The sequence below is a fragment of the Cebidichthys violaceus genome, unplaced genomic scaffold (assembly GCF_023349555.1).
Source record: "Cebidichthys violaceus isolate CVI_PGR_0920_01 unplaced genomic scaffold, fCebVio1.0.p SCAF_96, whole genome shotgun sequence".
Taxonomy (NCBI): Eukaryota; Metazoa; Chordata; class Actinopteri; order Perciformes; family Stichaeidae; genus Cebidichthys; species Cebidichthys violaceus.
In genome coordinates this window covers 349,433-377,100 of record NW_027176982.1, presented here as the reverse complement: position 1 = coordinate 377,100, position 27,668 = coordinate 349,433, and positions in this window count along the sequence as shown.

Sequence of the window (27,668 nt, the reverse complement as noted above, 5' to 3'; positions counted from 1 at the left end):
ACCTCCCACATTAAAAGAATCCTACCAGTTTGTTTGTTGACTATCGAGTCAAATTAGTTTTTTTTTTCCCTCCAAAAAAATAAATCTAAAATGAGCTTGGATTCAGTCCCAGCAACAATCTTCTACCTGTCATCAAGAAAAAAAAACAAATCCTCAAGGCGGAAAAAGACACAAACGCGGTGCAGAGAAAAAAAAAAGCCTTCGGTCTGCAATGAAATCATATCAATAAATTACAGTAAGCTCTGTAATCAAGACGCCTCGCATCACAGGTTGCTTATTGCTTTGGGGAGTAAACACCACGAGATGTACTTCCAAATTGAAGCTTTCCCCAATTAGTTTTGCTCAGTTTTTTTTTTTTTTATTTTCCCCTCGCAGGTTCTCAGAGCATTATCGTTCGTGTATCGACGTCGTTGGGCTTTCGCCAGAGAGGAGACGAAGGGGTTGAAGTATCTTGACTCCAGACCGAAGCGGATTGATGGTGGGCTCGAAGTGAAGTGTCAGGCAGACTGAGCCTCTCATTAAACAGCTCCAGATGTGTGCCAGATGTCGGGGGGGGGGGTCTCTCCCATTAAAAAAAAAAAAAAGAAGAAGAAAAAAAAAAGAAGAAAATAAAAAAAAGCCCTCACCATTAAACCCCCCCCCCCCCCACATGGCCGATGTGATCGCGGTGGGTAGCCGGTGTTGCTCCCAGCAGCTCGGGCACCTTTCCAAAACTGGAGACAAACCGCGGATCGCGTCGTAAACACGTTTTACGCTATGTGTGGAATGTGCGGCAGCATGTATGCAAAGGATTCTCCGAGTGCTACATGGGGAAGGTGGGGGGTTGAGGAGACTCCTGGCAATGTGAACTATGGTTGAACTGTAGGAGGGAGTGCACTGAGAGGTTGGGAACAGTGGGGGTAAAAAAAACTCCCAGCCCCTTCTTCAATCAGTCATACGGGCCCCCCCCCCCCCGACAATGCTCTGGTTTTCAGACGTTCTTCTACGCTAACCGGTGACCAATAATCTTTTTTTTGTTCTCATCACATTCAGCCCTCGGTGAACGAAGACGCGCCGCCCCTCGCAGTCGGCAGATGAAAAGCATATTGTGTTTTGTAAAGGGCTTGGAACCTGTTAAAATAAAAATAAAAAAATGCTGTTAAAACCTTTAGGGTACACCATGAGATGAAGCCCTCGCTCTCCTCGCCCCTCTTTTTTCGGTGGAGCGGCTGGCGAGGTAGATCCAGTCACTCGCCCAGCCACTTGAGTGCACATTGATTTTCAATCCAGAGGGTTAGCGCATGGTGTAATGAGAGAAGTCTGCATTATTCATACCTTGCCAGGGCTAGAAACCGCATGTGACCTAAATACCCTGCGATGGATTCTAAAATAACAACAGGGAAACACTGACAGACAGTCAGGCAGACGGTGACTTGAAATGAGCGAGGCAGACAAAGGAAAGGGTGGCGAAGGAGGAGGAGGAGGAGGGGGGGAAGGTGCGAAGTGTGCATTTGCCAAATTTGAGAGCAACCTGACAGCCGAGTCTCTTTTTTAACGTCGGGTGCCGCGCAGACATGTCGTATCGGCGTGTTAAGTGAGCGGAGCAAAGACGTGCGTTGAAGCGAAACACCGTGTACAACGTACGTCCACGCGTTTGTACCGTGAGGCGGGACCTCAGGCCCGACTCACTGCTGCACAGATGGGTTTTATTTTAGCCAGAGTGAGCTTCCTCCTTCTGCGGTGGCGTTAGGAAATACCGTCTGACGTCGCTTCCTCGGCTCGTGCGTGAAGTTGCGTCTGCTGCGTTAAAAAAAAAAAGGGTGACGCGGCAGCAATTTTGGTTTAACGTATTTGGGAATTCAAAGAAAAAGGTGACTTCCTGTAAGAGATCATCTTAAAGAGAACGGCTACTGTCACCGTCAAGAAGACATCTGTTATTTATCCAAGACACAACGGAGGTGAATGGTCCGCATGTGGATGAAACGCTAGATCAATTTGAGTAGGCGCCATCAGCGGTTTTCGCTGACATTCTAATGTTCGAACACAAAACCTCGAGACTCTGGCGTTTGTCTGATCCGTCCATCATCCCCCAACCAACACTCCAACACTCCCTTGTCTCTCTTTTTACCGCGTCACCTTAGTTCTTCCTTTGCTACCGTCGCGATTACTGCTGCCCGTAGAGGTTGACGTCTATTCGGATCAGCGATCAACCATGTGAACAGATGATAACGGCCTCCTGAACCTTCTAGTGCTCCTTCTAAACTCATAACTAAGAAGTTGACCTCAAAAACACTCACTGCCTTCAAATACTGACAGGACGCTCTCTCTCTCTCTCTCTCTCTCTCTCTCTCTCGCTCTCTCTCTCTGCTGGAGGCCTGACGCTTGCCAGGTGTGTTTCAGGGAAGGAGAGAGACAGAAACATTTCCTGGGCGACGGAGCAGTCGAGATGAGGAGCGTGTTGGACGTTCCCCCTGTCAGATGAAGGCTTTGATAATCTGTTGGGGGTCGTGTGCAGGTAGGACACTGCCAGGTTGGAAGTACCCCTCAAGGCCATATGGGAGGAGGGCACGCGGAGGAGATGCGACAGATGGGCGGACGGCTGGAAGTGTGTGGACGACAGGATCTATTAACCAGCTCACTGACGTCGTGTGATGCTTTTTTGTACTGTTTTACAATCTGTTAATGACGCCTGTAGTGGGTTTAGGGTTTGATGTTGTTTAGCTGACCAATGTTTTGGTTTAAAGTGGATTTACTGGTCTGTAATGAGCAATGCAACTAGTTGGTGTCAGCCTTTATTTGTACATTTTTGTAACTATATAAACTGATAATCTGACAAGCAGCCAATTTACAGCAACATATCCTCAAACAACCTTCAGCATCACGATTCAAATTCCGCTCATTACATGAAGCAGTCTTCAAAATAAGTTGTTAAAACACCCTCTTGGGTTTCATTGACAGAATACATGGACACAGTGTAGATGGGAAGTTTGAGGCTCCTTAATAAAACATATCAGTGTGTTGCTACATACAAGTTTTAGCTTTTTAACTATGAATCATATAAAATATATATATATATATATATATTAGTGCAACTTAACGTGTTATTATCGTGTTAACGCATTCATTAATTCACGCCACAATTATTTTATCGCGCATTTTTAAAAATGCAATACACACCGTTGATGACAGCAAATCACCCAAACAAACGGTGGAGGAAGTCGTCAGCAGACTACGTTGACGGCGTTACAATGCGCACCAGCTGTCGCTCTCACCGGAGACTACCGGACATCTCCGGGTAACCGTCATCACCTCAGAGTTACGGTGCATTATATTGATGAACAGTGGGAGCTGTGTTCACATGCTCTGACTGTCATGAAAACAGAAGACAGACATTTTGATGAAACGCGCTGCGGAACATTTTATTTGTGTTGCACAGCAGTGGAACGTTTAAATAAAGTCACACACTGAGCACAGATAGTAGAAATATAACTGATACTGTGTGAAGAATACTGCTGTTAAAAATAACCTGATCTGTTTTAAGTGTCTCAAACCAAATGTTATTGTACTTTTATTCATATAGCAGTGCTTATATTCAATACACTACTTTTGAATTAATTATTGAACTTTGTGCATAACAATGATTAATCATGATTAAACATTTTAATTGTTGCCCAGCACTAATATATATATATATATATATATATATATATATATATATATATATATATATATAAAACAGATTTATGGATTCTTTTTCATTAGTTTCCATTAATTAATAACATATAATATGCAGGCCTGCTTGACTTGTTTAAGCCACAACAGTACAGTAAAATAAATACAGATTGAGTTGAAAAGTCTGTTTAAGCTCATAACAATGAAATTAATGGAAGCAAATGACTGCCAGGAAAAATAAGTTCAAACACAGAAACATAGTTACAGTACATAAAGGAAAAAAACATGCAAAACCCACTGCTATGTTCTTTTTAAGGGGCACTTAATTGTTATGATTTTTGAAAGAGAATGTTCCAAACCACTGTTGCTTGATTATAATATTTCCTTTGTTTCTATTTTTTTTTTCTTTTTATCTCTCTCACACATGCTCACACTCTCTCACGCAGCCCTCAGTGATGCTGACTGGGTCACTGGAGTTCCCAGGAGGTATCTGGTGTTTGCAGTGGAGTTAATTTTCCTTTGTGCGTCCTCCCAGCGGAGGTAGAAGGCAGCGGGCCGGACCGCTGACCCAACAACTAGCGAGTGTTTGAGTCCGTCCCCGGGAGACGCAGCGACGTCCCACATCGCTCGCGTGAATCCGCAAAATCCCATTCAACGGCAGCGCTCATTACCTTACTGTTCGTTTCATCTGGTGTTTTTTTTTTTCCTCCACGTCCAAAGTTCAGACGTGTTCACACATATCTGTATCAGACAGCCTCGCATTCATTCTTTTGTCTCTAATGTGGAGAACAACACGGTCTCTGCTTTAGTCTATTTCACACACCAAAGGATGATCAAGGAGAAGACAGCGTCTGTACTCTTTTCACTCTTTTGTTGTTGTTGTTTTTTTATATATTTACGCTGTTATATTTGATGTTTACACTCTTCCTGCCCCAGTCAGCAAGGCCAGATCACATGAACGTATTGATATTCTTTTCATCTCGCTTTCAAATGCAGGAACTGACTTTGTGCATTGGTATTTTTAAACTCGACAACACTTTTGATATGTTTAGACTGTACTGTAGGTGTATATACTATGCAGTGTGAAGACACAATCATCGGTCCCTTTGATTGAGCTCAGTGATCTTAATCAGGGGGTCCCAACCGAAAGGGTTGGGACCCCTAATGGGGTCAGGAGCGGGATCAAAGAGGTCACAAAAGGATTACCGAGAGTCAGGGATCTGGTTAGATTCCTCAAAAAGAAAAAGATCCTTTCTTGTGAAATATAATTAGTTCATCCTCTTCAGACCTCTGTAAATTATTCTGGTGAAAAAGGTCTACAGCAGTCATTCCTAAAAAAAACTGGATCGCACGAGATTTTATTAGATTTGCCCCAAAAATTTGGAGATTGTCAAGCAAATTTTAGCAAACCTTTGAAATGTTGCAAAAAAGGAATGCAAATTTGTTGCATTTCCTTCAACTTGGAGCAAATAAACAGGGCTGAATGTTAGATGAGTAGAAGAAGTAAGGTTGAGAGGTTTCATGCTGGAGATGAAGACAATATAAATATATAAAGAAGACAGCGGGAACAGCTGATCGGTCATGGGAGTCAAAAGACTGTCACGCCAGAATTTATGTCAGATTGAAAATGTTCTTAAAATGTTGCCGCTTTAGTGCAGCTTTTTTAATGCGATACTACAAAATAAAAATAAAAACATCTGAAGGGAAACGCGCCACCTGATAACAGCTGAACACCAGACGAACAAACAGCTGAACACAACTTCATGAAATAAACAAATGAGGAAGAGTTTTGACAGCTGGCAAGCTGCCAGCTGTATTCAAATTGTACGTTTTGCAGATCAGAAAACAGGGAGGCTTCTTACTGTTTCAAAATAAAGGCCTGGCTCCCTCTGCAGACGCTGCAATTAAAGGCTGAAATACTAATTGAGAGTTTACCCTGTAAACTGTATGAATACTGTTTACTGGTTCATATGGATGAGATGATACAATTGTCATATTTGGCTTGTGTTTAATTGGTCAAATGAGGCAATTTCTCACCAGCAATAAAAACTCTGCTCAACCAAAAAAAAACCCGAGAAAATATTGAAGCTGACTCTCTGCATTGAGTCTATTTACACATCAGAGTTCAGCGGCACACAGAGCTGCACACCTGAGCTCCTCACTGAGGAGAGGAATCTCCCCCCCCCTCCCCCCCTTGGGTGAACCTGCCTGCTGGTTTTCATGTCAGAGCAGATTTTTTGAGGCGGTGGAGGGAGGTGAGAGGGAATACGAAGGAGCTGAAAGTTGAAAACGGCAGCGCTGAGGCAACACAAACTGGAGTGTGTCAAAATATTGCTACAGTAGCGGGAGACATGGGGGGGGGGGGGTTCACTAACAGTGAGGAAGTGATCTGGATTACTCACTGCTGTCTGGGACTGTTATCATCGTCATGCTCTGTCTGATTAATTTCATCTGCGAACAAAGTCCTGCGCATTTTGTATATTGCAGCTCGTGTTAATCTCAATAAAGCTTCTTCAAACACACCTCGGTGTTACTGAACAAACCCCGGTATCTGAATTTATTAATGTTCAGAGATTTCGTCATCACTGTTACAATTTAGTAATTGGAGAAACTGGGGAGTTTCACACGAGAGCAAATTAAAAATAAATGGTACGATGGGAAAACTACAAAAATGTAAACAGCAGAGGCCGAGATGCCTTGACTTTTAGTCCCCTTGCGTGTTGAAACGTACGTATTTCCCATAATGCAACGGAACAGTCTTTCTGTTCGACCTTCTATGTTGGGTAAATTGCCGGCGCCTTTCGAAACCTCTACGCTCGCTTTTTGCAGCTCGGCGTTTCTGCTAAACATCGGTAGATGATCCCAAAACTCAAAGAACCCCGATGACATCATCAGCTATGACATCATCAGACTGATTTGGTGATTTAACGTTGTGTTACTATAACACTGTCAGACTCATAGTAGGCAGTTAATACAACAACAAAAGTCACATTTTTTTATTCCACACGTTCTTCTCTCTACAGTCACGACACAGTGCCTGTATTACCCACAATGCAGCTTGATTGCCGACGGCTTTGTCAGAGATTTTGGGTGGGTTATGCTAGCAGCTAATGTAGCCCTGCAGGTCTAGCTAGGTTAGCTCACTTCTTTCCAACTCAACACCTCCAGATTTCTATTTCACGTTCAAACTTCTAGAGTCTTCAGCCCCAAAACGAGGCTGACTCAAGTGACATCACTTGAGGAGAGTCCACACAGAGTTCACACGCCTCCCTCTGGAGGCTTAAATACAGCTTTATTCCACATGCAGTAGTACTCACCAACAGGCGAGGGCGTGCTGCCGCTGCTGGACGGCTGCTGGATCTGCAGCCTCTGCGGGGATGGCGGCGGCGGCGGCGGCGGCGGCGGCAGCTGCGGCAGGGAGCTGATGATCGACGGGAACAGGAACGGGTACACCCCGGGCGTGTAGCGCCTCATCTGGACCAGCGGAGGACTGCCGCGGGGCTGGGCGCGGCTGGCGGTCTTCATCGCGGCGATGGGCGAAGGTGAGCACGCTGAGCACTGAGCGAGCTGAGGCTTGGCGAGGCTGGGAGGCCATCGGGTGGACCCCTGGCTGCGGTTAGTGTGTCCGGAGCGGGTGCGGCACCACCTCGGCACTCCAGAGATGCATGGCGGTGGAGTTCAGCGTCGGCCAGGTCGACTCAGAGGCTCGTGCCGCTGACGCTGTAACACAGACGCACAAGGAGTTAGTGACATCTCTAAGAAGGGTGACCGTGGCTAAGTGGAGAGCAGGGCTGCCTTTCAATCAGAGGGGCGGGGGTTCGATCCCGGACCCCTGCTCCACTGGTCTCACATCAATGAGACTAATGTAAGAAACAAAACCCTCTCATAAAAACAACATGTCTTTCAAAGAGAACTCAAACCCTTCGAGCACCTTCACTTTGCCTGGTTGGTTGTGAACAAATACTTGACCTCGCTGCATTGAAAGACTTGCTGATAGAGCAGGAAATAAAACCAATCAGTTCAGCGGCTGAAACAAAAAAAAAATGTCCAAGTCCAGCAGAGACATCGTCCTCATTGTCCAACCCACAACCCTGCTCGCACGGAGGAAGCCGATCGTGGGAGCCGATGAAGACGAGCGGTGCTGATCGGGCCTCAACTTGCTGAATTCTGTTTAGCAGAGTTATAAACTGCTACGGCGCGATGGTGCTCATAATAACGCTGTAATCTGCAGTCAGGGGGCCGTTAAAGTGATCTGTAACCATACTTTGTAATTAACAACCAGCGGATAGCGTCTTGCCGCTGTGCTGCATAACGCCGAGGAAGGTGGAGACGGAGAAGAGGAGAGAGGAGAGAGGAGAGAGAGGAGAGAGAGAATGGACGGGAGCATTGAGAATATGATTTGTACTGGAATCTGAAGCCTCCGATTGTCTGAGTCAGATAACTGAACATGAAGTCCAATATAATTATTATATTCTCATTAAATTGCCACTATATTCTCGTACTATTACAACTTTTTTTTTTCCTCAAGACATCTCAAATTCATAGTGAACACAGATACATATGTAGTATGGGACGTATTTAGAACGCTGAAACGCAGATGAGCAATTACAGTCCAGGAGTTGTAAAATGAATTAATGATAAATGAATGTATCGTTGAGGTGCCCACATGCATATTTAAAGAGGAAGAGTAAATCATAACTACGTGTGTTGACTGAGCATATGTGACATCAAATACACAATGCCTGAGAGCCTTGCTTCCTTATATATGTAATAATTGTCAACTGCTGCCTATATTTGGTGCTTTCCTTGACATAAATTAAGATATTTCACCTAAAAAAAACCACCAGAATGCAGGAAATTAATTTCTAAGATGCTCAAAATTTCTTGGGGGAGGGGGAGGGGGAGGGGGGGAGGGGGGGACCCCATATGAATATTATGTATACTGCTGTGCGTATGGAGTCATCCAGGGTTAGGGGTCGGGGTCGGGGATAGTCTGGCGTCTCAGTAACGGGTGGAGGCAGTGGGAGATAAGAGAGAGACGCTGCAGCTTCCAGTGGGAGGAGAGCCGCTGCCTGTTTGGCTCCGGCAGTCTTCTCTCCGTGGGGTTCCCTGCTGTCTCACACACACACACACACACACACACACACACACACACACACACACACACACACACACACACACACACTACTGTAACGGTTAAATCAAGATTGACAGAGGAAGCAGCACACACACACACACACACATGTTCAGCAAGTTCTCCTCTCACTTACAGGAAACTCTCCAAAGTTTCTGCCTTCAGGAAAAGGACGCACCGTTCCGTCAGTGTGGAAGAAAGGATCAGAAAATGAGGGCATTTAAGATTGAAAAGGAGGTTATTGTGAAAGACGAGCTTCCTTCCTCTCATGAGCCGATCGCGGAAAAACATCATTACATAAGACAGAACCGAGGGTTGGTGATACGTAAGAATAACCAGGGGAACAAAATCCCTTCAATCAAACCTCAAAGCATCCTTAAACTCTTCATATTAGGAGTGAAATGAAGCATGAATATAACAAAGTTACTGTGACACAATCGCCTTGGCGACGTCAACCCCCAGTCATTTCCTGTTGAACAGAAGTTACTTTTTTTTTTTTTTTAAAGGCGTGATGGGATATGGAGTCCCAGAAGTCCGGTCGGAGTTGTGAGGTTTTTAAGGTGTGTGGGCGGTTTTGATTTGGCGCTTCCATTGCGGTAGCTATACCGGTACCTGGAGCGGCCGGAAAAAAGCACTAAGAAAGACTTTCTACCAACATTACACAAGCGGCATTTATGAATGCTTCCTGGGCGATCGCAAGTCTTCACATGAAGAATAATTCTGGTATATGACAAACTGGGTCTTTGGTCTTGTTGGGTTGTTTTTTTTCCCATCGTTTCAACATTTTACTCAAAACAATTATCGCTTTTTTGGCCAAAACTAGTAAAAGTAGACCCAAGTTCTTATCCAACGGAATATCCCGTTAAACAACATTTCTTATGTTTCGTAAACTACAACGCAATTGCGTAAATTCTGCAATTTAAAGGGACTAAAAATATTTCAGCTTTCTGATCACATAAAGCGCGTTAGCTAATAAGATAAACTAAATGAAGCTTAAGCGCAAGTTCAGTCAGGAAGACAAACATTCGTAATCTCTGTCTCTCCTCTCCTTGTAATTACTCTATCAGCTGATTGGGGGGCGTTCACTGTTAAGTAACCAACCAGATTCTTCCCACTGTTTCCTTTAAGCCAATCACATCGTTGCGGTCAACCTTTAAAAAGTCTTCTCCTCTCTGCTGCTGTCAGTTGTGATTTCAGCGTTGAGCAGATGCGACCCTCCTCCACCCCAGTCACCTCCAGTCAGCGTCACAGTCATGCTCCTGATCCATCATCAGGTTGCAGCAACGCCTTTCACCACCACCACCACCACCACCAGTGTCTGGACTCCAGGGGGGATCAGGCCTATTGGACCTCAGTATCCCTACCCTCGGTGATATTGCTCCAGGATGGAGTCCAATCGCCAAAGACTTTGCACAATTCATATTTGTTGCTTGTATAATAAATCACTGTTAAATGATAAAACAAGTCTCTCCTGTCATCAAGACAGAAAGACAACAGATCCACGGTGAGCTGTGCAAGTTTGTTCTGGGTAAAAGCATCACATAATGGAGAGACCAGGAGTGGAAAAGCTCTCACCGAGCAAAGTTTGAAACTGTGTCTAACTCTGCAGTCTAAGAACACACTGCACCATTATAATACAGCTAGGCCTGATTGCTGCAGAAAGTAGTTAGAGCCCTTTTTTTTTCTCTTTCTTGCAGGGCAGTGATGAGCCACTGACATAGACCATCATTATTATTATTATTGCTCCGGTAAAAAGTTTAATAAAATTATCCAATTTACAGGTAGTGAGTGGAATTATCAAGGTCCTGCTAATGCTTTTAAGCAGCGGTCCATTTAATGAGAGGGCATTTGAGCGGTGAACAGTGTCGCTCTAATGATTTGACACGCGGAGGAGGGAGAGCAGGTCTTCTGCAGATGCATCTTTGCTCTCAAAAACAGCGTCCTTCCTTCCTTCCTTCCTTCCTTCCTTCCTTCATCGTCGTGAGGAACAAGAGGCGATGCAACGCAAGAATAATTCATGAGGCTTAATTTAGAAACGTAGCTCCTGCTGACGTAGCGGATGGAAACCTGATAACGAAGCGAACGCCGGCACCAACGCCAGCTGAATAAAAATAGAAGACATTAAAAAAACCCTGCGAGTTTAGAGTAATGCAGAGGTGACGATGGGATGGAGCCACTCGGGCTGCGATAGAGTTCACTTTTTACACTGCAGACTCTGGACTTTCTGTGCAGCAGCGGGTGGTAAAAACAAATGTTCCGGTCATATGCAGGGAATAATGATATGAGTAATATGATGACATGATGAAGTATTCAAACTGAATGCAATTCAACACGTTCTTATGCGATAGCAAACATAAATGCACGAATACGAATCCAAACATACAATATATTAATGTATGATATACTCACTTAAATACATAAATATATATATATACTTTATTGAATACTGCATGCAGCTACCTAAATACTGTCCACTCACGAACTGCAGAAGAAAACTCCCTTTTATTAAATCAATTCTTTCTGCATGTGTACCATGTGTAGTAGTGTGAGTATTATCGACGTCCTGTTATGTTAAAGGATCATTTTATCATTGTTTTATGACAACTTTATTCCCTCCTAACTTTAAATGCTCATTTGCACACTTGTCCTCCAGAGATCACGCAAAGGTAAACCGTAATTGTCAAAGAGGATATTAGGTTTTGTGTTCACACGTTGTACGTGAGTCTCGTGAACTTAATGCTGATTTTTGCACAATCTAAAAAAAGGTCAAGGTCTACGGTAAAGGTCTCCTAACCTACCATCACCCCTAAAGCCAACTAACTACCTCACTAACTAACTAACTAACTAACTAACTCACTAACTAACTATCTAACCTCATTTGTTTAATCCAAACTCAAACCATGCGGCAACTATCGGGTCAGAAAAGTGAAGCCAACGCGGAAGTGCCTTAAACTTGCATGATGAGAAATTACCTGTGAAAGTTCATAATAATAGTTCATTAATTTTGGTCACAAAAAAACAAAACAAGATGGCGACGGACGAAACGCCGAGGTCCACAAAGCAATGGGTGACGTCATAATGGTACATGGACACATGTACTTGCAGAGGTCTTTATAGTCTTCCGACCATTTAAAGCGCTTTGATGCTACATGTCATCATTCACCCATTCACACCAGGACACGTCGATATGGACTAGGGGAGCCGGGGAACTAACTGATGAAGACACTAAGGTCTAATCAGCTGATTAAGAAGAAACAGAGGAGAGAGAGAGAGAGAGAAAGAGAGAAAATTGTGAATGAATGAAGCGTGAAGATGATTAAACATACGCTGAGCTTCTTCTGTGGAACTACTTGTAAGACTGATGTGAATAAGACTATTCTATATATTCTATGTCTATATCCTCTACTGTACATTCCTTGTTTATCGGTTCCTTGTGTTCCTCTTGTCTCCGTCCTCTTGTGTCTCCCTTATCGCTCAGTTTAACTTCTCTCTCTCTCTCTCTCTCTCTCTCTCTCTCTCTCTCTTTCCTCCTGTGATGGATGGCGACTCCCCCGACGCCGACCTCTGGCATCTGGATCACAGCCATAATGACCGGGCCAAGTGGTGCTAACATGCCTCAGAGAAAGGTCAATAGACAACTGAATGGCGATGCAGATATCGACGGCGCCATCCGTCAGAGACGCCGTGACAAACAATTGATTGTGCATCCGTCACTCCGAAGATCAATCGCGAAAATCATTTCTGCATCGTTTTCAGGTGCGGGGGAGGGGGCGGGGGGGGGGGATCAAAAGTGAGCAGCCTCCGACGCCCTTAAGGGACAAGATATATGACAGGCTCTCACCTAATCAGACAAACTGCACAAACACATTACATTCATTATACATACAGCCGCTTCTTTTCTCCCCTCCTTGCTGTGCATTATTCATCATGCTCCATGAAGGGAGCTGCTTCAGTGTGGTATAGACACGCGGGGGTGAGGGGGGGTGGGTGGGGGGGAGATGGGTGTTTCATGTTGAGCATTGGAGCTGCTCCAAGCTGGGAGTCTAGGGACCCGTTCTGAGGTGTTATGAAGCCACGACGGTGCAACTTGTTTCATTAATTCACACGCACCCCCCGTGGTCACACGCAGGCAAACACACAAAAGACACGCGTGTAGTTGAAACGGTGTCACATTACGCCGGGCCCCCGTTGTACACGCTCGTTATCTCGTGCTGTAGGTCTTTGTTTGAAAGGAAATGCCTTTCACGCACACGAGGAGTTTGTCTCCAAGAAACAATTGGCAAAGCAGGTTGGTACATGAGGAAGCAGAACTACGTCCATGTGACATCATCATAGAGATAAAAAGCGCGGCGGTCGGATGTTTCTTTGCCGATCTGCAACTTCTCCTCCAAAAGTGTTGCGTGTGCACAAGCACGCACCGCCACCGTTGTTAATCTAATTGACAGGATTTCATGCCGAGCCAAGGTGTTATAGAGGGTCTCCGAACGTGAAGTCACGCGACGTCGTCGGTTTGGGAAAAATGAATCGAGACGTTTGCTTCCTGGACCGGGAGTGCCTCGCTCTAAGGTTTCCAGACTTCACTGAGCTCCTCCAGAGCCAGAGAAGACTTTTAAGAAGCGGCAGCTTTTATAAAACAATATTCCTTTATTTTCAAAGTGTACAGATACCAAAAAAAGGGAACGCCCACCCACTGTATAAGTGTCTGATTAATGGCAGACGAGGGACGTACGAAAATATTGAGTATCGCAATATTACGTTTCTGATATTAGTAGAGATTCTCAAAAACACTATACATTTTTAATAAGTAGTTTACGTGCCATGATTTGTTGCAGACAGTGGCTCAGATTGCACCAAAAAAAAAGTAGTTCTAAGATGTTGGATGCTGCAGGGACTGTGATACATGTATAATGCGGATTCCATTGTTGTGATGGTGCTCAGACGTTATGCAGATGATGGTGTGTTCTTTATACTATGACTATATTCTATGTTCCTACAACTAGATTTAATAAATGACCAAAAACGCCGCCTTGCTTACAATATATTGAATCGTAGCCTCTGTGTCATGATATGTAACGAACCAGGAAATGAATGTTAATTGTGATATTTAATCTATTTAAAGTTTCAAGTCAGGTCGTTGCCATAGCTTATGGGAATAAACAGAAACTAACCGCTGCTCGGCAGGCCGGTGGGATAAAGTTATGGTTACGCTTTAAATGATGAAGAGGAAAACGTTTTGCAGCGAGCTCACATCCACTGATACAGATACTACCTGCACATGTCTGGCAGGCTCAGAGAGGTGTCCAAACCTGAGACTGTTCCTCCGGGTGTTATTATCTCTCCACACAGAGGCACGCTGGGAAAAAAAAAAATGTCTGAACGCTGCTCCCTAATCATGCTTAGTGTGACTAACCAACCCTGGACACCGTCTCCCGAGGACACGCACGTACAGAAGTGCGACTGCGATGATAACTTCTGAAGGATACGCCGCTACAAGCAGCCGTTTAGCCCCCTGTCACCGGTGCGGTGGGATGTTTGGACCTGTCTATTTCCAGCAGGTACAGCATGTGTGCCGTGTAGTACGAGGACTACGGCTAAGCCACGGAATACTCTTGCGATTGTTGTAAGTAGGAGGCAAGGGAGGTTCTAGCGCACATAAGGTTTCACCGTTGTGTCGTCCGGTTCCCCTTTAGGTAAACACCGTTAGCTCTGTCAGCACTGTTAGCGCTATTAGCACCGTTAGCTGCTAGCTGCCGGCTCAACCGTCGCCATGCCGTTGAGAGAGCCAATCTAAATGTTACAACCGCAGCCGGTTGTATTACAGCATGGTTGATCTCAAGGATTCAGCTCATAGATTGAGTCGACAGGGTCTGGGAACGCATTGAAATATTACTGTTTCACTGCTATACAATGTAAAATGCAGTGTTGAGGCGGCTAGAAGTCTTTTCAACAATGACATTTACACAAATGGCAATAGTTCAACAAAAAACATATCGATGTCATTTTGCTCCAGAGCTCAAGAGGCAGTGTCGACTGTAACTCATCTGTCGCCGCGCTTTTATCGAAAGAGTTGTGTGTCTGAATGAGTTCTGGTTTGTCAGCGATAGTCTTTGGCCTTTTCAGCTTGTTTTGCTCTCGTGTTCCTACAGCAGCCTTGTGTATTCCACCAGGAAGCAGCAGTATAGACACACAAAAGACTGAACATAGATGTTTTGGTCTTTGACCAAATTTCACTGTTTTTTGGCGTCCATGTTTATTCGCTTCCAACGTACCGACCGTCTGGATGCGTGACAAAGCCCAGTTTAGTTGTTTCTCATGTTCCCTCTGAAGTTTTCTTTACTTAAGTTGAAACATTTTCAATATACTCAATCTTACTTTCAACTCAATTCATGCCAACCAGGATGCGGATTTGTGTCATCTTGCGTGTCTTTGATTAGTTGTGTACTCATCGTGAACCCTCTGAAATTCACTGCATTCAGGGTTTTTTTTTAACGCACATTATGAATTCTGGGTAAACTAGATGATTTAATGAATTCATAAAAAAAAAAAAAAAAAAAAAATAGCAATGATGTACTGCAGTGAAGCTGCAGTTTTAATCCTGAATTGAAATACTACCAAAATAAAGGTAACATTACATCTGGTACAATAACGCCTCCTGTAAGTTTATGAGTTTACTGAATCGGGTCCACTTGGCCAGACATGCTGAATAAAACAAACACTCCATACTGTCTAAATCTAAAGAAAGAAAGGCTCGGGGACCATCTCAGACCGCCTCGGTGCACCAAATGTGGACTACAGCTTTTAACAATCCCCCCCCCCTTCCATACAGCCTGTCAGCCTTATCACAGCTGTATTTACCACAGAATGGAAGCAGTACTCAAGCAGTATAATCGTGACGTATATTTTGTTGAGCTCTAAAGAAAACACGCTTAATGCAATATATGATTTTATCATCAGCGTTCAACAGAAAAATACGCTCCCCTCTCCGGCGACGACAAACAAACAGCGCTGCCATCGGAACGCTGACATCTAATATGCTGCGCTTTATATATTTCTCATTTCATCGAGGCCAAAGGAAGTCGGGGTCATTACATAACGGCGTAATTAGTGGGGGGGCGGGGGGGGGTTTGGTATAAAAACAGGCTCGGGAAAGCACAGTGCCTGATAAGATGCCAACAGAAGAGGGGAGGCGCAGCATGTTAACACCAGCTCCGAGGGGACATAAGCCCCCTTTTTCTAGATTTCGCAGAGAAACACTTAAAGACGGCCATCACGGCTACATCCTCTTGCTGTTTTCATAAACTCGCAGCCACCCCCGAGCCGTCCGTCCCCCTCGCTGAGCCTGGAGCCGAGCCAGGCACAATATTGTTTCATTTCTCACCGAGGCTCCGGAGGAACGAAGGCCTTTTTTTTTCTCCTCCTCCTCCTCCTCCTCCTCCTCCACCTCTTCCTCCCGCCTCACTACAAACTCAGCTCTTTATCTGAGAATTATGCACTTTGCAAGCAGACGCAACGGCAAAAAAAATACAAACTTATTTCGCAGGTTCCATGTCGGGATTTGCGTGTCATCGCCGAGTGCATATGCTGAAGTTAGGAAAGCCACGTTCACGTCCCCCCCCCCCTTGGGGCAGTCAACCAGCTCGGCTCATCACCTTATTTTGTACGAGCGGTGCTGGCAACAGTCGCCAGGCTCTGTCTTTTGTTTCCTGTCCCCCCCACCCCCCCCACCCCCCCCTCCGCCCTTCAGCATCCTGTTGTCTGCTTTGCACGGAATAGCCTCGTCCTCAATAGCGCTTGTTGTCCTGATTAAGCTCTATCCGTCCAATTAGCTCTGCCCGCTCGCCAGCTCCAGCAAAAACTTTTCTCAAAGTCTGAGAAGAAACTGTTTCGGTAACACTTTACTTGAGGAGCGTGGGGATGCATTACAAGCAGATTATAGATCCAGCTGAAGCAGTGATAAACCTGTGAGCAGAATCACTGGAGGTAATTCTGCTCCTACCAGAATCTGTGGAAATGCACGACGTACTCGAAGGACATTCTGCCCCCCCCCCCCCCCCCCCCGTAACTGCGAGGCAACATTTATGTATTTAAAGTTACTGTGAGGAACTTTAACTGGCGATGAAACCTCCATATTAGCCTCCATGTTACCCACATGAGTAAACGAGACCTTCAGCGACAAGATCTGCTGTTTCTGTTCACAGCGCTGGTTTATCGGTGCCACCATGGGCCGGAGTCCATGAGAAATCAGATGCAAAATCCGGCTTCGCCGCCGCCTTCGAACCTGCAGTCAGAAGCTCCGGCAGCAGCAGCGCCTCCTCATCACGCCCCTTTATGTCTCGACTGCTAACTAGCAAGGAAACCAGCGTGTGTTGCGCTTCACAATAAGTCCTCCAAACTGAACGACCAAAGAGATGTTCCATATTTATATCTTTTCTAACGTGAGGGTATGTAGCTCTGAGAACACGCGATGACAAGTTCTTCATTTGTCCTTTCCCTTTCTCTGACTCCTGGTCCTACACAATCTTAACAGTACACACACACACACACACACACACACACACACACACACACACACACACACACACACACACACACAGACAAGGCAGGAAGCAACAATGTGCATCAATAGATTTATGATATTTCATGGTTATTGGCTCATTGGACTGTCGGTGTCAAGGGAAGCCTCTTTGGAATAAAAGTTTGTACGTTTAAACTAAGAAAAATAGATCCAAATGTAGACGTGCAACAATCTATATAGATATATATATAGATATATATATAGATATAGATATATATATATATATATAAGCCAGTTTGATCTGCACATAACAGCATATAACTATAAAGTCATAAGTGGCTCTAATCCAGAGGGAAGGACTTCAGCGTATGCTTTAATGTGTGCATTCAATTCATCGTTTGTACAAGTTATTTTATCAACACATTGGTGCATTGCCGTATTAGTAACAAACCCTTAATAATCATAATATAATAACGATTCTCAATCTTCTTCTCGCATAAACACAAACATGAGATACCTACTATTTCATTCCTCGTTAATCCCCTGCAGGATCTACGCATGATTGCAAAAACAAAAAAACAAAAAAACCCATCCTTGTTTCCTCCATGTTTGTGTTTCCTTATGGATTATTCTTTTGGATGATTCCTGTCTGTGTTCGACGCTCTTTTGTTTGCTCCCGTCTCAGACACTCAGTCCCTGTGGCTGCTTGACAGTAGCCAGCTTCCCTATACCAGTTTGTTGTTTTGTTTTTTATTTTATGCAAATGATGATGAGTTGAATGAGAATTGCTGAATGGAAGCTTGCACATTTAAATAAAAAATAAAAAAAAAAATCAAGTTTTGTAGTTGCTTGAGGCTAAAAAAACATTTATAATGCTTAAGTTGCAGTTGAGACACATTTGTTGAGGATGTTTGGCGCATTCATTCATTCAGATGAATATTAAACGGCTCAGTTTTTGGACACAGCTCCCCGCGATGTAACTATTTTCGAGTGGCTTTCTTCTGTTCACCCCTCTGTGAAACGTGGCCGAAGAAAACGCTCTCTGGGTTCTTGACACGAGTATGTTCTCAGGGAGCGAGTGCAGATTGTGACATAATGATGCTCATTATGGAGCTCAGACACATCAGGCAAAAGGGGGGGGGGGGGATAAGGGAGGAAACCAAGCAAACTACATCGCTTTCAAAGTCACTCGTCAGTGAAACAAGCGTCAGTGTTTGGCGATAAGCTGCGTGCTGCTGGGTATTAAATTGACTCAGTCAGGATTAGAGGTAAATCTGTGCTTCGCTAACTGAGCTAAAACATCCCAATGATGCAGCAGTCGGCGCTCAAAAGGACCTTCGTCGCCGGATGGGAAATCATTTTTTCCGGGGGACAAAAAGCACCAGATTAATGGAAAGAGTGACTTTTGCTCGCTCCTCATCAGAGCTGGAGTTATGTCCCGGTTGTGTAACATTCAAGCTATCATTCATTATACAGTATTGTACCGTATACTGCATGCTGAGCATTGTAAATGGAGCACACCGGGGCCGACCGAAGGCTTTTTGACTCTTTCCCACGATCTGTTAAACTGCTTTTTTTTTTTTAAAGATAATTTAAAACATAATAACACACAACAAATTACAATAATATTTAGCAATGCGTTCCCGTAATTATTACTGTCGGATGGCCTGTTATTGACATACATTCTCAGTCACATTTTTCAATACTATGTTTAAAAAACACCTAAAAGCTGCGTTCATGTTCCGGCAGAAGGTTTTCCAGAGGCAAAGCAAAAGCCCTGGCATGACGACAGCACTCGGGGAGGATGATGGAGTGGAGCAGAGTTGTTGTTTTGGAGCAGAGGTCCAACACAAACATCGAGAGAGGAAATGTCTAATGGAGTAATAATAGTGCTTTGTCATAATTTGGCTTTTGCGTCTCCATCTGCGCTGTCCTCCATCCTTTTGAGGAAGGTTGGGAGGGGTGAACTCAGAAGGGTGCAGACTTTTTATTCTTAATATTTTAGCACGTGTGTGTAAAAAAAAACAAACATGTAACGAGCGTAATTATGCCACGCTGAGTTCGTCGGACTTTGGTTATCTCACCCAATATGCGGTGAAGAAAAAATTCCATCTTTGCGTCGTCTTAAAGATATCGACGTGCGTATCAATAATCGATGCATCTTTTCCAAAGGAAATGAATAAAAGAACCGCCCCGGTGCAGCTGCTGGATATCGCTGTAGTCACGACTGAAAAATGTGAACATTATAAATGCATCAAGGTCGACTGCAAAACCAGACTGCTTGTCAGATCTCTCCTAAAACCGGCTGACTGTTGTGACACTAGAAGGTGAAACTTCCCCACAAATCTTACTCCATTTTTCAACCCAAATGTAGCGCGGATATGCAGGAAAAACGTTAAATCTAAGAGTAGGCGATAGACTCCTTCTCCACTGCCAGTAGACGAGTATTCATGGATGCATGATGAGTTTGCCTCACATTCAATGTCACAAAAAAAAACGCACCAGTAAACTGTGGAAAAAAATGATCCTTTTGGAAGTCTGTTGCAACAGTGAAAAGACGGTTTTGATGACTTTTATTTGTTGTAGTTTGAACGAAGTGTGTTTAAACAAAAATCAGCAAAATTACTGATTCTGTCAATGGAGTCCGGTGGCTTTGAGGAGCGCGTTTCTTGTCACATCTAGCTAGTTAAGGGGTGATTTCGACCAAAACAGACGGTGGTGATTGTTGGAACAGTGGAAAGACAGACGACGGTGGTTTTGTTTTACAATGATCAGTGAAGTCAAAGTATTGTTGCCTGACTGGAGTCTAGTAGCTTAGAAGAGAGCATACTAAATGTATGTTTTTGTACGAATTATGAAATATAATAACTGTCCAAATCCCGGTTGATTTTATTTATTACATATCCGCCTCATCAGGACAGAAAAGGGGTGAAAACGAACTTGTCTACCCGTGTCATTTCATTCCATTACCGCTGGCCGGAGACTACATGGAGAGCAATTCGTCCTGGGAATAACATGCGGATTGTAACTTTTCCCGCTGAACGCAGAAGCCAGATGTTTGTAGGTGTAAGTGGGTGGGTTTTTTTTTGTATCTGGTGGGAATAAAAGAGGAGGAAAGAGACCAAGAGAAGAAAAGATCAAATAAATCTCGACACAAACTTTAACAATGAAAAAAAAGTAAGTTGTGAAAAGGTTAACGGGTGAATTTACTGACTATGAAAGTCACAGTGATGACATGAGCTGCTGCTTTTGTCTACTAATCACGTACAGAACAGCTGACTCAAATCAAATGAAAGACTTCCAAATAATCTGCACTCGTCCACCGACACACACCACACATTTACACAGCTGTCACGCATTTAAAGCAACCGTCTGCAGGATATCCAGCGACAGGAGAACTCATTAGAATAATTCTGTCATTTTATGATAATTCCATATCTTTTGGAGTGGAGTTTGTTGACTTATTTCCATGCTTCATTTATGATTTCAAAAGCCCCCCCCCCCCCCGTAAATCCCTTCATTCTGTCAACGAGTGACTCATACTGACTCGACAACACACTTCATTTGGTGATCATCTTGGCCATCATTATGGGACAAACAAACAAAAACGCCTCAGTGTAATGGATTAGATATGCGGCGAAAAACTGGGCCAAGTGGGGCGGGTGGAGTTTGTGTCGAGGCAGGCGGAGAGAGGGGTGGGGGGAGGGTGGAGGGTGGGGGGTTGAGAGAGATGCTGTGATGTGGCATAACCGCGGCGGAGAAGATTCCTTTGAAGGTGTCGGAGCGCGGACGAATTAGAAAGGAAGACAACTCCATCCCATCCGATTCTATTAGGAGACAAAAGGAACGTTAAGCGATGCAGATTAACATCGCGAGCGCAGGAGTAATAGCTGCGATCAAAGATGGAAGAAGTGGGGCTTTTGGAAAACATCTTCACTTAACTCCGGCAAAATAAAAAATAAAAATAATAAAAACCTGGGGGTCGTACAGCTGTCACAGCTCGCTCTGTCTCCTTACCGTCGAAGGCTGCCGCCTCTTCCATTTGTTTTTTATGTGTGTGTCCCCCCCCCCCCCCCCCTCCCCCCCCCCCCCCCCCCCACACACACACACACACCCCAATACTCCAATGCCAGAAGCACACAATGCATGCTGGAGCCCTGAGGAATAGTGCATCAGCTCAGTGCCAAAGCTGAAAAAAAAAACAGAAAAACAACAACGAGTCAGGGGGAAGGAGATTAACATATAACACCGAGGAGAGAGAACGAGCTCCATTCATCAAACACACAGAAGCTTTTTGCACTAAAGAAGAAGCACACTGTACAACTGTACAAGCCGCCGCTCACTCTGCATACAGTATGAACTCCGTGTGTACATGCTGCGGATGCAGTGGTGCACATATAGGGAGGAGGCTTGTCGTATGCAGCAGGTGATGCTGTCTTCTTTTTTGGAGTCGGGTGCCTTTGTTGAGTCCCAAAGCTTCTGTGAGTTAAATGTCCTGTTTCCTGTTTGTTCCTGAGCGGGATGTAGAATATCCGGTGTGTGAGGGTGAAAAGGGGCGGAGGGGCTTTTAGCTTGCTGAGTCATCAAGGTAAATAAACAAATGACTTTATTCTAATGACTGTTGCTTTTTAAGTTGGTTCAAGTTAAAAAGCTCAGTTAGGTCAAGGCAAGAAAACGACTTGGTTAGGTTTAGGAAAAGATCGTCATTTGGGTTACAATAACTACACAAGTACACAAGAAATCAACATTGACTTTTGGTTTTCTTAAGGGGAACGACAGGCGGACTCCTGAGTGAAAGATCGCTGTTTGTTGGACCCATCCACCCACCTCACATGTTCTTTATTACGTACAAACGTCACAACATACGACATCATTAAAAGTACTAATGCTGGACGAGACCAGCATGAAAAATACATCTGTTTCCTTGCTAGCTTAAAAATGAACTGAGGTAGAGCTGAACTTCAGATGAAAAGTTCAATGAAGTTAAGATATTAAGTTGAATCAACAACTGTTCAGTCATGCAGTTAGATATTACAGTAAGATTGGATTTCCATTTACATGTTCTTAGTTTGAACCAAAAGACTGAATTTGATTCCAACCTTCTTCGTACACACAACACATTTCCAATGTATATGTTTTTCACATGTATTTCTACTGAAAACAGTGCATGCTGGGAACTTTAGTTTGGTTCAGTGAACCCTCAGCGCTGCAGTCGTTCAACTCATCAATTCAAGTTAGAAGAACTTAAACGTTTAAAAATGCTCTGGAGTTTAAAATCTAGAATCCTTATGTTGAATTAAATCAAAATCAATAAATCAAAAATATATATATTTACATTGAGTTTAATTATAAAAGATATAGTTGATTCCACTCAATCTTTGTATGATGTTGCTGATTAATAAACTAAAAAGCGTATATATTCCTTTCTCTGTTATCGAACTACTTCAAGGCCCAAATGCTGAAACGGCTTCCTCAGTGTCCGATGCATGAACAATGCGCTGCTGCTGAAGAATACCGCTGCACTGGCACAGGATGAAACAAACAGCACAATGGATCATCATTCTCATTTTAATTTTTTTATTTTTCTGGTCCGAGAAGCAGGGGCGCGTGCAGCTCTGCCGCTCCGAACCCAGTGACTCATAATCCATGTCGTCTTTCATTTAGCGGGAAGAGTAGTTGGCATATTGCGATATGGAAATAAGAGGAGCTGATCAAAGCTTCTCCTCCCCTGGATGAGCTCCTCATCTGTCTCTCCGAGGACTCGCAGCCTGCCAAGCGCCGCGGCTCCTAATGCGGACGTTTTCGGCACTCGTGCCCAACCAGCCGCCATCATTAAAATTTCACAGTGACACGCAGGCATACAGATTTCCCCGCGAGCCCTGCAGGCTCCGCTGTATCCACCTGACCGACTCAGACGCTCCCCCCTCCTCGCTCCGGTCGGCTGATTGGACCGGTCGGAGGAGGGACTGATTTATTAAGGCAGTTATTGAGAGGGAGAGTGGAAGCAGGAGGTCCAGATTTAGATTTTTTTTTTTTTGCAGGACATATTTTAACTTCACCGAATGAACGGGAAAATCTGAACTCCAACGCGCCGGATGCAGCGCTTCGACATCGATCTGTCATCGACGTGTTGGACTTCAGTTTAAGTACAAAGGATAAAAAGACGATTAGTTTTAATGACATCTAACAGCCAACACTTGACTTCCACTAATCAATCAGCATCTGATTCACAGCCGCCGATACACGAATATGATGCACATTGATCCGAGACATGAAAGTCTTGATATTCACATTGATGTGCATGCCCTTCATGTTCTAGAAACCTCTAAAGAGACTTCAAGAAACACAACATGTTGGCATCTCTCGAAGAAAAGCATTTTTGACATGAGTACTTAGAATATCTACAATCTTAAAGCGACACTACTGTGGCTACAAGTGGGAATTACACAAAAGATTCTCTTGAATCAGCCGTGATAAATGTGCATGAACTGAAACGTTTTAGCAAAAAAAAAAACACCGGTTTGGTCTCCACCAGCCCCTGAGAAAGATGGATCTCCTTAGCTGTTAAAGGCTCCACTCTGCTAACCGGCTAGTTGCTAATGTCTGTAGGTCGGACTACTGACGCGAAGCACGGAGGGTTGTACGATTAATCGAGTTACGTTTATATAAAAACAAGATAATAGGCATTAAAATTGTTATTGTGCCCTTGTTCTGTCTTGTATTATGGGCCGATATAGGTTTGGGTGGATCCCCCCTCGTGATGAACTCTGCCAAGCGATGACTGGCGTTTCCAGTGCGCGATCGGTTCCGGTTCGACTTTCGGGTGAAGGTGACACTTTCCAGCGGCGCTCGCCCTTGTCGCTCAGCGCTCTCGCTTGTGCCCTCTTTCCTCGTTGAGGGGCGACGGAGCGTTCCTACTCCCCTTCCTACTCCCCTTCCTACAACCCGGGGGCCCGACCGTCGTCGGCGCGGCGATGTCGGCGACCCACCGGACCCGACGCGCCCCGTCTCGTTTCATGCGAGATAACGGATAACATGCGGCAGTCGGCGCGCCGTTCGACGACAATGTAAGAGGAGAGAATCACATAGTTTCATAGCTACTACGGCGGGACTGTTCCCTCCCTCACTCAACGGTGTTCCTCTCCGTCACGCTCTCTCCAAACCTCTCACAAATATTCCTCCGGCAGCTAAAATCCATGCGCGTCTTTCCATCTGTTGTGCGATTGATACGTTGAGGAATAAGGAGGGGATGCCTGCTTTGATCAACATTATCTCCATGCAAATTCCAACCCCTGGAGGGAGTGAGGGGGGGGGGGGGGGGTTGGGGGGGGGGAGGCACGTGGCAGCTCGCTGCTCTGCGCCCTTGCTGATTGTATTTGGGGGACACCGGGATGAAAACGCATCAAGACGCGTTCAGCAGAGGCGTTCCATCTTCCCTCTCCGCCGTTACTCAGGCGTGGCAGGAATGAGGAGCGCCGGAGACGCCTCCGGTTCTATTGTCATTCAGCCGCGGTGTCGAGACAGAGGGGAGAGGAAATGATGCAAGGGGGCGCACAAGGCTAAATTTGTGTCATCTGCCAAAACTCTGTTCTAGCACGATACACCCCGTTTACCCAAGTTGACTGGAAACAATTGATTTTTTTTTTGTTTTTTTTGCCCATTTTAACCGAAAGCAGCAGGGAAGCTGGAAGCGATGAAGGGACATGAGGAAAAAGGAATGTTAAATAAAGGAAGCTCCTCTTTTTTTCTTTTTTTTTCTCCACTCCCATGCTTCATGCTTCACACTGTAGATTGTGATGCGCCGCTGTTCTACGCGGGAGACGCATAAGAAATCAAGCTCGACGTCTATAAAGGCAGCTCTGTCAAGTGCGAGGGGGGGGGGGGGGGGTGGAGGCACATTTAGTGGAGGATGGATGTCAGAACAGCTGTAGGATGATAACTCCCTCAACAACACAATGCCTCAGAACGCTCTCCTGGTACAATATGGACTGGTGCTCAATGATGGCAAAATGTGCCCATGAATTTTTAAAAAAAAGAGCAATTTGGGAACAGATTTTTAAATATTTCAAATCTAAAACATAAATTTCACATGTAATACCACAGTTTCACAAGCGCATTGTGTTTAGTGGTGGACGTGCTCAGATCTTTACTTGGGTAAAAGTAGAAATATCACAAATAATCGCCGCCTCTGACGAATGAAGATGAGCCGACGTGAACCTGGAAGTTCAGCTTGGAATTCTAATAGCTTAGAATTATAAATCATCAAACTTCTGATTTCTGTCCTCGTAATCAGTCGGAATACAATCAATCAAAATCAGAAAAGAATCTTTTATATCTTATCGTGTATTTGAACTTGCTGGAGGTTGTTCGTTTGAATTGTTGGAGGTGTTAGATTGCTTATCGGTAACCGTTGTGCACATATATGACGATAAAGAAACTTGAAACTAACACTGTGATTAAATAGGAAACATATGAAGGAGATTCTAAGTTTCCTTTAGCCTTCATTTAGACTTTAACCTTTATTTCTGTGTACATTTCTATGTGATTTATCTCATTTCACATGAGATAAATCACATGAATTCTCTGTTTCTATTTAGACCTCCATGTTGATAAGTGGAACTACAAGATAAAATGTAACACATATTTAGCCCATAAGTTTGGGGGGGGGGGGGGGGGGGGGGGGGATGACTTTGACCTCCGTATTTGTGACGTTGGTGTTTCCTGTGACTGCAGCTCTCTGCGGTTGCGGCAACACGTCTTATCCTCGCATTTCAAAACTGCTGACTGCCGTTACTGAACCGTAAAATGCCGAGAAAAGAAAATCCCAGGAAAGGCCGGTGAGTTGGCTGAGACGCCATCAATAGTACAGTATAGCAGCACCATTTAACATAATGTGGATCATAGCGGGCGCTGATACTCATTATGGGCCGTGTCAAGGCTCCGAGAGAAATCAATACGCGCATAAAAAAAATTAAAAAAAAAAAAAAAAAAAAACGCTCCACGAGGGAGAATGCCCGAACATAACTCCTGAGAGAAAAAAAACAAAACAAAGACGTTAGAGCTACTGTATGGTACGAATGTGCGCCGGACTGGCAGGTCGGAAATATTGTTGATGCGCTGTGCATAATCAGCAGCAGAACACGCTGAAGCTGCCCACTGTAATTTAGGCTTGCTATTTAAAAAAAAAAAAAATAAGGGCAAACACTGATGGTGCTCTATTGTGCAATCCTTCATTAAAAAGCAATAACAAGAGTAATCTGTTAATGATTTCCCCTCCTGTTAATGGATGTTTCTTTTGTCTACCAAGGTCTTTCTGGAATAACATCCAAACAATGCCAGGCATTGTTCTGCAAGGGGGGCGGGGGGGGGGGGGGGGGGGGGGGGGGGGGGGGTTGTGTACGAAGCGTTGATGTTTTTAGAGAGCTTCTGGGAGCACATGACTGATTTGTGGGGTCCGAATTGGAAATAGGCAGACAAGAAACAAAGATGTGAACTTCCTCCGGTTTTTAAAAAAAAAAAAAAAGAAAAAGAAAAACACACACACACACACAAGTCTGCTAAGTCACAGGATCCTGTGAACACTGAGTCAGTGTCTCCAGAGGTTAGCCCTGAGATGTTTAATACCGTTTAATGCCGAGGAGATAAGGAGACGTATTCTGGTGAATCCATGCACTGATCTGTGTTCTATGTCCGTTTGCTCCTGAATCAGGTTTCAACGAGATGAGACGAATAAGTGAGCAAAATGTCATGCAGGGCTTTATTCTTTCCACCGGGGGAATGACCTTTGTGTGTTTTTAATATTTCACAATGATGCGCCCAACAAGCGCTGCTAATGACTCAGACTTTTGCATGAGGCAAATCATTACTTTAAGTGGCGAGTGAGGTAGCGTACTGTAGAGCAGTGATTCTCAACCGGTGGGTCGCGGACCCAAAGTGGGTCGGGGGACCCGTTTTCAGTGGGTCGCAGGCCTTTGCCTGGGGAAAAAAAAAGATCCTGTGCTTTTATTTTGAAGGGGATTTTTTACACATCATAGCAGTATTTACATTTCAGTCATTTATCAGACGCTTTTATCCAAAGCGACTTACATTTCAGTATCTATCTACACACCGTAGACGCAGCTACGGGAGACATTTTGGGGTTAAGTGTCTTGCTCAAGGACACATTGACATGAGACTAGCAGAGCATTGATTGTAAGGCGGCCCCGCTCTCCACTTAGCCACGGTCACCCCGGCGTTAATTCCTTGTGATGTTAATAGACGCCCATGTCACAGTATAGAAGAACACCCACACAGTTTGTTTTCATGCTAGCTGAGCGAAACGCAAGTACGACACCGACTACATGAGAGATGGATTTGCACCATCTTTTC